General features: G+C 44.4%; 1 long non-coding RNA gene across 1 annotated transcript; it reads left to right on the top strand.

Annotated features, from left to right (window-relative positions):
• The first annotated feature begins 10,371 nt into the window (after positions 1-10,371).
• On the top strand, positions 10,372-11,658 carry LOC128073567 (uncharacterized). Its single transcript, XR_008202761.1, has 2 exons — positions 10,372-10,429; positions 11,228-11,658. It is a non-coding gene; the product is annotated as an uncharacterized LOC128073567 (long non-coding RNA).
• Positions 11,659-12,385: the final 727 nt, after the last annotated feature.

Genomic DNA, 12,385 nt, shown 5'->3' with positions numbered 1-12,385 from the left:
GGACGAAGTAGAAAAACCTGAGTCATATGAAAACCGTCCAACGTTACCCGGGACCACATCCCAGCCAGCTGAGATCTCTTCTTGCAAGGACTTCTTCAAGCTGTGACCTTCAGCCCTGCTTGGATGGCTCAGTGGAGCAGATGCAGGACGATTCCCCAGTGGGTCTCAACGCAGCGCCTGCTGTGAGAGAGGGCGGTTTGTAAAGCAGCTCTGAAGGTTCCAGCTGCTGCAAGAGCCTGCAGAGGCTGCTGGGCTGGGATGGGACAAGGCTGGGATGGGCTGCTCACGTGGCATCCACCTCATCAACAGAGATTTCTCTGATTGGCAGAGCCAGGCAGCTGGTGCGCTCTTGCAGACACAATCAAGGTGTTGGCACGTGGAATTTATAAAACTGCATTAAGTAAGCAGATTAATCAAAGCACTGCTAGCACCCATGTTCAGATTTTTACCATCATTTTATATGGCTGCCAGCAAGAAATTGTTACCAACAAAAGCTGGCATTAAAATGTACCTCTTCTAGCATATGCACTTCACATCTCAGTGGTGCTCCTTCGAGATACGTGATAGCAGGAGAAAGATTCCTGCTGCCCAGGCCTCTGCTCCTTGTGGCTCTGTTTGCTGGGCTGTGGGCTGCAGAAGGCACTTGAGCTGCCCTTCCTTGGCCACATAGCAGAAAGAAAATCCTGGCTGAGAGCAGCCCATGCTCATCTTTGAGGAGTTAAACAGTTCTCCCTGCTTTTAAACCATCTGAGGGGATAACACATCTATAGGTGGAAACACTGGTGTGTCAGAAGGATGGCAACAGGTTAGAAAAATGCAAGTTAAGAAGTGTAGAAATAAAGAGGAGCCCTAAGATGAAGCCACAGGTATGAGTCTGAAGGCTGGATTGAGTCTTAGCACTTTTACTGACTTTCAGAAACTGCCCATGTAAGACAGTTTTCTATCTCTTGTATCACAGCTACGTGTAATACATAGAAATGTATTTCTTTTCTGAAGTGTCACTGCAGGGCAGTGGGACAAAGAATGAAGAACTTAATGGAACAACCTGAAAAAAGTCTCATCCTTCCCCTCCCAGCTCTCAGCATGCAAACAGCTTCTGGAGCACAGGATGGAAGCACTGTTTTATCAAGTCAGATTCCTCTTCCTCGGAACACTTTCTTGCCCTCTCATGTACTCATAAATTCAATGTAAATACTGAACTTTCATCTTTGCCAATGTGATTCCTGCACACGGAGCCACAGGAGTCTGGAAAAAGAGGTCTATAGCCCTTCTGCTTTACATTCTGACTCCTGCTACTGGCGCGTTAGCAATGGAGAGCTACCTCATTCTATATGCAGTATGTAAGTAGTTTGACAGGGATGTCTTTTTACAGCTAAAGTGTCAGCTCTACCTAGATGGATTGGGGGTCTTGAAAGACTCCACACAGCTCTGCATCATCGTCTGTAAAGAATTCAGTAAGTGTCTTAAATTCCTTGCACAGCAATACAAGCAACTGCCTCAGCTTCTCAAGGGCACTATACCTTTGATAATGAATATATTTAAACAAAAGGCACGGGGGAGAACCTTTGCTGAATATAACAGAACACAGCTTTCTACTTTCATATTTCACGGGACTTGAAGGTTCATCATTTATTGAAAATAAAGCTGTGGACCACTGGAAGCATGCTGTCTGGGTCTCATTTTCAGAGTGCAATGCTTTGCAGTGAAATTACAAGGAAGTGCTGTTCTCAGACACAGCCCTGCGTTCACAATTCTCTAGGCTCTTCCCTCACTTTTGCCCTGCTCTGTTACAGCTTGTTTTGTCAGCTGAGGAACTTCTTTTGCAAATCTGTTTTCTCCTTTCTACTTGAAAATTATATCCTACATAGGAGCAAATTTCCATAAGCCTTCAGGACTCGAGATTTATTGTTATTCCTCATTGACCAACAGCCAAATTAATTTGATTAGAGCGCAGCTCTCGAGAGGCAGTTTTGAGGGAAGCGGAGTCCAATCACGAATTATCTGGGATCGGCAAACGAGCAAAACCCCCCCGGCAGCATTCACTGCTTCCTTCACGAGCTGAACTCACCGCGCATCAGCAGCATCTCCAGCTATTGCCTCACCTGTCACAAAACATCTTCATTGCCATGGAAGGACCAAAGCTTGCGCTGCCGGGGAGCTCACAGCCCACAATAGCAGGCGCTGCTAAACAAACCCCGCAGGGGGTATCAGTGAGCTGATGGGAATGAGGCAACCGAATGTCAAACCCCAGGCGCAAGCACTCGACAAAGGGGACTGAAAGTGGCAGCTGGTCCCTGCCTCGTGGTTACCAACTGATGCTGAACAATAATGGGGATGGGGGGAGGCTTTGAGTGAGGCTTGGAAATGGCAAGCAGCGTTTTGCAGAGAGAACAGCCAGGAGAATCATCTGCTTGTGGGACAGCTCTTCTGTCTGCAGTTGTTCTCTGAGATCCATGCTAACTCGTGCCCTGGGCACATTCCCAGAGGCTGAGGCCATCAGATCAATGGGCCGAACTCCCATCACCTTGCAATGTGATATTTGCAGCTCTCACAGACTGCCAGGGCTGCTGGGTCAGTGTCCTGACGACAGATCTCAATGCAAACCTTCCGTGCTGCAAACATTGTTTGGGAGTTCAGGAGCTCTGTTTCCCCAGAATCAATACTGGATGAATGCAGCAGCGTCGTGCCGGAGGCTCTGGGAGAAGCCAGCTGTAAGATGAGATATGAACTGAAGTGTACTTGTAATCCCTCCTTGTAATATTTTAACCATTCAGCCACAGCTTTGGAAGGCAGACGATGAGCTGTGCTGCATAAAGCAACGCTAACCAGAGTAACTGAGTCCTCTCACTCTGAACCTTGCCCCTCTATTTTTATTTCTATATAATATCCCTGACTTGAGTTCTTGCATGGTATTGCAATGCATAATTGAACTCCTACCATTTTCCACTGCAGGAGTGGCTGCATTCAGTTTTGGGTGGGATTTCTCTGGAGAGGTTAATCTGCAAAAATACTGCGTAAATGCAAACTATTAATTGCTACTTCTCTATTTTTAAGCTGGGAACCAATGGCTGCAGGGATGAAGTTGGCGTGTTGGCTCTCTGAGTTATTAAACACACTCACCCTGTTGAAGAGCAATTTGCTCTCCTCCTTCCAACTTTTGCTTTTGCTTTATTTATTTATGCAGAAGAGCGCAGCGATCAGATTCTTTATCTTCTTCTTGTTTTTGGTGGTTTTTTTTTTCTTCACACTGTGAATGGTTTCCTAAGCACCAAAAGATAATTTGGGGTCTTTGTTCCAAACATCAGCATCCTTTCTCAGTGCTGGTCCCCAACCGTACTCACAGCTATGAATCCATACAAAGAGTAATATACAACCCGCTGGTGCAACAGGCCAAGAGACAAAAAATAGCCCATTAAGAGGGCAAAGCTAATCAATACAAACAGCAAAGATGAAGATTTTAAAAGCATCTCAATGAAGTCAGGCACAATCTTAGCAGTCAGTCAATGAAAACTGAAGTGTGCCAGGGAGGAGGCTGGGGGGGCAAGTCAAATGGGCACAGAGGAGAGGAGCCTTCTTAGCAGACTCAGACAGGTTTCCTGCCCAGGGTGCAGGGCAGGGCAGGTCCTGGCTGCACCTCAATGAGTTGGAAGGAAGAGCAGCACTTGAAGAGGTGAAATGCTGACAGCACACAGGAGAGGTCAGTTCGGGCTCCTTCCTGCCTCTGCTGTTCCCCAGTTCTTCCAAGCACACTTAGGACGTGAGCAGCAAGGTTACAGATTACCCTGTGTCAAAGCACCCATGATCAGTCTTCCTCTTCTGTTTCCAGACTAACCCATTTTTCAGGACAGATGGCATTGTGGTTTCATTCCCTACAGGGCAATGACTAATCTACCCAGGAAGATGGCATACTAAATTAGTTCTGTCTCCTCATCCCCACAAGTAAGGTTCTGGATTTGGTACCAGGGTAGCAGTTTGCACTGCTATTGCATTAGCAAGTCCTCAACTCTCAGAAGGAAACTCTGAGCATCTCTTCACCCAGTGTAACACAGAGCTCAGCCAAAGGCATCAGCACTGTGGGATTAGTATCAATAAGGCAAAATGGCAATCAAAGTTTTCCACCCTGTGCAGCAGAACTGGCAAAGGAGGAAGGATGCTTGGCTGCTGTAGCTCTGCCAGTCCTTGGCCTCTGTTGAAATTGCTACAAAGGCAGAAAATCACTTCTGCTAGCACTGAAGGAAGCAGCAGCACTACGGAACTGCACTGGGATCGTTAGAGTGGTTAATATTCAGCAGGCATATTGCTAAAAAGACAGTGCATGCTAAGAAAAAAAAAAAGCAAAAAAAAAAAAAAAGAGCAACAGATACAAACAGTGACAGTGGGATTTTTGTAAAGCAGATAGCAAGCATCCATTAAGAGTGGAACCATTGCCACTGCACATTGCATTGAGGTCGTTGTGGAGTGGTTGTGAGACCAGTCCCAGGCAATGTGGGCCATATTTAAGACCATGAATTAGAGATTAAGTGCTTTTTATTGCTTTACTGGTCCTCCAAGGATGGCTCCTCTACTTTGGCACACTGTATTCCTGCCAAGCCGGCACTGATGCTTTGACTGGGGGTCCAAAAGAAATAGTGCTTGTGCCTGCACATACAAACAGATATTTTTCAATTAACCTCATTTAATTAATTAAAAAAAAAAAAAAAAGTCAGAACTGAAGGGACTCTTGGGACAGGCCCTCAGCTGGAGATATCGGCTGTCATCATCAATGTGATGCAGCTGTAAAAGCAGTTCTCAATGTATACACAGACTGCAGTCCAAAATGTGTTATCAGGCAGAAAAAGCAAATCCATGTGAAGGGCCACCTCTTGCTATAATGCAGGTCTTTTCTGTAATAGAGTCAGCTCTCATACAGGGCTATTGCTGCACTGCGAGCTCTAATAAATATTGATGCGTCAAACTGTATGCCACCTCTATTTTGGGATGGAGGCAAAAGGCAGCCTTACAGAGAATGAGTCGCAGCCTTGCTAGGGAGATAATGCATTCCCAGGGCTTCTCTTAGGAAATATTTACCTTTGCAATGATTGCACCCTGCGTTTCTCCAAAGAATCAGCCCCAGTTCCATTTCACTCTATGGAAGAGGCACGAGGTCTGCCTGTGCTCTTAGCATTGTGGGGGTGATGTCCGCACATCTGCCCCAATGCCCCCCCAGCATTTTGTCATGCTGCTCCTCAAGGTCATTCCCTACCAACCAAAAAGTCATGCTAAAAGCCAACCAACCCACCTTATAAAAAGAGGCTGGTGTTTACAGGGTATCTATTTCTCATGGTGTAATAGCTCTACAAAGAAAACGAAACATGAATATGTATGCGTGTCTTGTTAGATAATCCTTTCATTTCCCTGCCTGCATTGTGTCTCTGTATTTAATGTCTTACCTAAGCACATCTGTTAGTATTACTAGACCAAACATCTGAATGCACGCTTGCCTTTAGACGTAACATTATTCTAAACATAGGATATAAAAGTAAATAAATATTACACTAAATATTTATGCTTAGTATCCCATGTAACAAATAGTCTATCAAATATTTACCAGCCTTACCTGCACACTTGTGGGCATAGCTGCATTGCTGCTTATGCTACAGAGTGCTCTTGTGGTTGAGGAAAGCTCGCTGTTACAGATTCTGCAGCAGCCTTTCCACGAGGCTCTCATTAACGTCAGGGTAGGTGTCTGTGGAGCAGCAGGGTGTTTCTGAAGTGCTGGGATGCCTTGCACAGTGTTACTCTGGGAAGAAAAGAAAAAAAAAGAAGAGAAAGCAAAAGCAGCCTTTGTTTGTTATGAGCCCTGACCATCGGCTTCTGCTCACAGTATGTTGGTGGAAAAGAACTGTGTGTGTAGAAATGTGGTTTTGTTGGGGAATAAACCTCTCAGGTTAGGAGGTAGGAGAGGGTGAGAAGAGCATCGCGACGTTTCCTTCAGCAGAAATTCGGTGGGGCTGAGAAGTGGATGAAGGTCCCACTCCCAGCGGGGAGCACGTGCTGCTATCAGGAGGATCTGGGCAGATTTAGGGCTAATTCCAGCTTTGTTACACTTACTGCCCTGCCAGCAAACACTGCTGCTGCTGTTCACTCAGTGTAGATTCCAGCAGAAATAGTTTTCCTGCAATTAGTCGGCGATGTTACTCAGAATTTATGCAATCTTAGGTGGCAGCAGCCACAGTTCTGACTCCCTCGGGTCCCTCTCTAAGCAAGGTTTTGTATTCTCGTGATGCAGAAGGGCTGCGTTTCCCAACAGCAGACAACAAGCTTTGGAAAAAGTCATCCTAGAAGAATCCCAGCAGAAATGATGCTTTGATTCAAATATAATAGCAAAAATGTACCTAAAAGCCTTGTTCATTAAGCTCACTGCTAGCTAAGTCGTTAACAGAAATATGACAGGGAGGATGAAGAAGCATAACTTCCCGCTTTTTGTGGTAGATTAAGCAAAAATCTTAGCTGCAATAGGCTGATGTGGTTGCAACTGCGTTTATTTCAAACAAACTGGTTTTTCTGGGTCAAACGTTGACACTGGAGAAGATCTGGCCTCCCTCTGCACAGCAATGTGGTGTCAGCCAGCAGGGCTGGGGCTGAACTTGGTCAGGAAGAGGAGACTGCAATGGAAATGGAATTAAAAAAAAAAAAGACCTCAAAAGAAAGCCATTAAGTGCTTTTTCATCCTAACCAAGTTCATCACAAAGGGTGGTTGGGAAAAAGGGTAATATGAGAGTTTCTTATTGAAAAAAGTATCGATTGTTAGGAATCAATAGCATTAAAAAGCTGTGGCTTAAGCAGCAAGCTTTGAAGGACTCCACGAGCTGTTCTGTTCCCTGCTCTCCTGCCAGAGCTTGGAGAGCTTTCACCTGCAATCCAGCAACTGCGGTGATGTGATGGTGGCCAATATATATTAAAAAAATTAAGGTGTCAAGTGTGAATTTTATTACCTCTGCAATCAGATGCACTTCCTTCACTCAGCTCATTTGCAATTAAGTCCAGCTGTTCTCTGTAGAAAGGACTCTTCCAAGGAAATTGCTGTAAAAAGTAATGGCAGGATTTTCCTTGGTACTTTGTTGCAAATATTTTTCTCCTAATAGGCTTGTAAAGGGCCTTGCCTTTTTATTCAATGGCCAAGAGGATATCTGTCATTTTTTCGGGCATTAGAAAACGAATATGTCAGTGCTAGGGCCCATAACATTTATAAGGTATTTTCACTGCATAGCAATAGAGAGCTTTAAACTTGAAGGAAGGTGTCCCTGCCTACAGGGTTGGAACTGGATGATCTTAAAGGCCCCTTCCAACCCAAACCATTCTATGGTTTTATGATTCCCTGAAAGTTTTTGAAGTCTTATTTGTTTGGTCTGCAGAGGTTTTGGCTTACATACATTGGGCTGTTTGTTAACTGACAAATCAGACAGAACTGGATCAGTGTTCTGCACTGGGTTTTTCCTGTCTGAAATTGAGTATGACAGCCAAAGAGGGGCACCAGAGTGCAGAACTCAGGGCATGATCCTTCATGTCAGTGTCACAGGGCAACATCCCACAGCAAAGGCCAGAACAGAACACCATGAGCTCACAAAACTGCAGTGCTAGGATGACTATGAGAGAATCTTGTTTGGCTTTTAGGCCAACGATGAAAATAACACGCTTTTGTAGCTTCTTGCTGTTGTGCCTGAAATGATCTTTTCCCTTTTTGTCACTCAGGAACAGCTTAGATGTGTTTTTTCAAATCTTCCAGCAATCCTTTTAGCAACATTCCCAATCTGGGCGCTGCTGTCACTCCTGAGCAGCGCCTAAAATAAAGCAGCGAGATTTGTACTTATTGACATTATTTTAAGATGGAATGCTGAGGCATTAACTATGACAAAATGAAAGGGAAACACTAATACATGAAGGATAGGAGACATTGCTATTGCGGATTTCTTTTTACCCAAGCAGAAATAAGACTCCTTCTCTAATGGTGAAATACGACCCAGCTCTTGCAGAGGGAGTAATTTGCTAATTTGTTTAATGTTGTTATCTGTGCAGGAAAGCCTTGCAAGGAGAAGAATAGAGAATGGATGAAAAGTGCAGGTTATTTTTGGAGGCAGAGTTCAGCCACTCTGTATTCTCGAAGGCGGTGACCAGTTTCCTGTTCTGGCAGCTGTGAATACTGAGGAGAAAACGATGACTCCTGGTTGTAAGCTGTGTTATCGTTGCTATATTGACTTGCACTGCAAAGAGTGAAAGTAATGTCCTACCAACAAAACCCTTCTGCTGATGCAGTGGAAGTCCTTCTGCTAGTACAGTATATTTGAAGGACCAGAATGAGCTGCAGGAGAAGAAATCTCCTGTTGCTAGTATACTCATATAGCTACCTTGGCAAACCTTCATGCTGTACAATCCCACCTCCCATGTCTGCAAATAGCAGGAGTTAGCTGGCACAATTTGAAACAGTTCTCCAAAATAGTGTAGCAGATCAAGTTATAGAAGAAAGCTCTGCTGAACATGCATGCTCCCATGTACAGGCTTGAGAACAGATTGATAAATCTGTTAAGAGATGATTAATCAAAAGGTTTCGGATCAGTCAGAGCTTGCTGCATAGGAATGTAAAAAGATGAGGTCTCTGTGAGAAGATTGGATTTTACAGAAGTGATTAGAAAATGAAACTCAGTAGCACATGATTAACAGGGAAGGAGAAAATGGAGAGAACATCTTGAAGTTCATGCTTGGGGTGAACTTGTACGTATGTGTTTTACTTGTTCAGCTTGCTTGGTTGTGGTTAAGTCGCTGTCTCTAGGATAAGGGATGCACTTTTCAGTTGGAGGTATTTCCTGCAGACAAATCTTAATGTTTGCTGTGCTATGAATTCATCAGCTGGGTCTCCCTAACAGGAGTGGGAGGAAAAAGCAGGGAGCACAAGGAATTAAATAGGTTTGCTTTCTTGAAGAAATGCGTAGAGCTTGTGTCTCCTGTGATCCACAGGAGAGGGAGAGCCCAAAGCCACCACAGGGATTGTGGATAAATGACAGCCACATGAAGGTCTGGTGCAACTGTGGAATGAATAGTATTGACCTGAATGACATCGTGTCCCACTGCTCCCGTGCTGTGTTGTGTTCCTTTATGGGATATGTGGTTGTTAATGCTGTGCCATGGACATACACATCCAGATGAAACTCTGAGAAGGTCCTTTCCTCCTACAATTTGGTTAAGCTCCTCTTTGCTCCAGCTTTTGCTATATTTAGCATGGTAGTTAGCAAAGGTCTTAAGAAGAAACATCCAACCACAATGGAATAAAAGACAAAAACAGGATTTCTGTGCTTCTCTTACTAGCTAGCAGGATTCCAGGGAGCACACAAAGCACTGCCTCCCAGCTCACTGACACCACTTGGATGAGGAAGCTGCTTGCAGAGCTGAGGCTGCACGGTCTGCTCATTCATTGCAGCCCTTTGCATGCTTCTTTTCCTGCCTTCATACGTAAGGCTGATACACAGATGCTTTAAAGGTGTCTGGGTCACATTTCAGCTGGTTTCCGGTAAGAGAAACAGCACAAATGTGCCTTTTCACTCCATAACAGAGCAATCGCTGTAGGAAGCTGGAGACCTGGTCTTGACTGCTCCCCACATTAAGTGCATTTATGGTTTGTGAGCTGTGATCCATCAGGGAGGTGCATGACAGCTTCTGGAGAAAGCTTTCTGGGTCTCTTAAGGATTCCCGCAAGCATTATTCAGTCATCACATTCACAGCCTCTGTATCAGCACTTACCACTGGGTTTGGCTTCAGTGAAGAGGGGCATCTATAGAAATCTGGCTCTGTTTAAAATAGCAGACGTGCTTAAGACAGAAGTCTGGGTTCCAATACAGCGCTCCTTGTGAACAAACAGGTCCCGCCTCGCATCTCAATGTTGTGTGGTTTGGGATTTTTTTTTTGTAATTTGTAATTTTTCCAGCTTCACTCCAAGCTCAGAAGGTGACCAGAATTAATTCTTCTTTCATACATACAAAAATCATGCATGGAGTTTTGGAATTGGAGCATTCAAACCCTCCTGATAATATTTTCAGTTCTCAGACATTTGCCTTCTGACATTCGGAAGACAAAGGGAATCTTTCCATGATGTCACAAGCATCCTCATGAGAACAGATAGGAGCAGCTTTGCCTCAGAGATGATGGGAAGTTTGGGACCTGAGTGGCACTGTATGGGAACTGTTGAGTCACGGCCTGAACTGATAGAGCACCTGGGGAAAGGAGTGGGTCAGCACAGCACAGGTGAAGGCAATTCGTGTGTGTGACCAGAAGGGGTGGAACCTGAGTGCACCTCTCTTAGACCTCATTTAAGGGCTGACTGGCACTGGGGTGGGTTCTCTTTCTGGAAATCCTTCCTTGGTGGAGCTTTCCCCTGCAAACCTGGAATTTTCTGATATGGGTGAGTAATCTTCTTCCCTTCCTTTATAGCATCTGTCTGTCTTGCAGGTCCTTCTATCGTTGCGCCTCTGGTGTAATGCCTCTCACATCATATTATCTGTCCAATTGCTACACCATCATGTTTTCTGTCCAATTGCTACTGGCACTTTATGCAAATATGCAAAAGATCTGTTTCTTTGATACCTGAGTTTTTCATTGATATCTGGTGCCTTAAGCCCAGTTCCCATAACACTTTGTAGACTGAGCCATACAGGGAAGCTGTGTTGTCTGCTGCTCCCTCTTCCTGGCAGGAAATGCCTGGTGTCCATAAGCTAATTACCTTCTAGCAGCTTATCTCATCACTTTAAAGGAAATAATTAAGCAATTTAGAAAGAAAATAAGATTGCTTGGCACAACTCTTGCCTTCTCCTTTTGCATTTCTTGCAGCAGTTTGGCACAGACAGAGCCAGGTGCCTGTGCACAGCTAAGCCCTGCACACAATCAATATCAGAAAAGATAAATCAGCTGCAATTGACTGCAGGCTGCACTGCCACTAAGTGACGATGAAAAACGATCACTACCTGAATGCACTGCATTTTTATCTTTAAATCTTTCAATAGACGCCGTGTCAATAACAGAGCACTAAATAATCTCCAGATAGAAGCAGAATCTTTTTGTTCAGTCTTTTTTTCTTTTTTTTTAAGAGGGAAGATGGATGTCACTTCTATTTATTTATTTTGAGACCTTAAATACTGAAGTATGGAATAAGACCTGCGAATTCCAGGGGATGATTGTTTAGGCAACGTCTGTCTTGTTTCAGGAAGGACTGACTGCTTTCTGCTGGAAAACATAGCTCAGTTCCACAGAAGGAATGCAGCAAGGTAGCTGTGAGCAGAATATGCAGAAATAAAGCAAATAAGGATTTTTCTTCTCTTGCTCCTTTGGGGATAATATATCACTCTGAATTGGATTCAGCTGACAGAAATGGCCTTTCTTTACTTTAAAATGCCTCTGACCTTTTCCTCAGCTAACTGGACACCATTTACCACATTGGCCTGAGAAAAAAAGCAAAGTCTTTTTTGGATAACAGTTTCAGGAACGAAATCCAACTTGTGCTGGATCTGCTGATCACACGTGGCTCTGCTCCTTCCCTGCTCATGTGACACAAGCAGTGTGACTGCAGTGTGTGTGTAAGCTCACGCTGCCAAAAAGAAGGGAACGTTCAGTTTTAAACACGTTTGACTGAAGTTATCTTTGTTGTTGGCCTCTCTCTCTTACAGCTGGAGAAGAAATTAAAGGAGGAATGTAACTAAAGCTGAAGATTAGAGAACAAGACTTTGTTGTAGGGTAGCTGATGCTTTCAAGGCAGTTCAGCCCAATTTCATCTGTTAAAAATCCTGCTGAGATTGATTGGTGGATGGAGAGGTGTTTATGAAAGCCAGCAAGTAACTTAATTAGGATGAAGAGTTAGGAGGAATCTCTTGGCTTTTATGATGAGTACTGGAACAAATGGCTCTTGGCATGCGGCTGGTGGAATGGAGAAAGCTAAGCTCAGAGCTGGGCAGGATGGTTGCTTGGCATGCTGCATTCGTACTTAGAAGCAATAAAGCTGATGATAGCAAAAATCGTGCTTGAATCCGATTCGTATCAGGTCTCGCTGCTACAGCAAGGCTCCTCCCAAATAATATTTACCAATTGGGATCTTTAGAACACTTTGAACATGATTGTACCCGTATAATCAATGACTATTAAGATGTTATAATTACAAAATAAACAAGAGAGTTTGGCAAAGCAGATAGTGATAACAAAAAGAGAAGGGATAGAAAGCTTCCCTCTATCCTGGCCTCACTCACAAAACTCCAGCAGAGCAGATCTTCAGAAGAGATTCTTCCCCACTGGCAGCCAGCTCCTAAACAGCTCTAGGAGCCAGGCTGCACCCCTTCCAGCAGCACAGTGAATTGCCTTCCCCTGTGCTCCT

This window comes from Tympanuchus pallidicinctus, unplaced genomic scaffold (genome assembly GCF_026119805.1).
Source record: "Tympanuchus pallidicinctus isolate F22 unplaced genomic scaffold, pur_lepc_1.0 scaffold8, whole genome shotgun sequence".
Taxonomy (NCBI): domain Eukaryota; kingdom Metazoa; phylum Chordata; class Aves; order Galliformes; family Phasianidae; genus Tympanuchus; species Tympanuchus pallidicinctus.
This window is presented reverse-complemented; position numbering and strand designations above follow the sequence as displayed.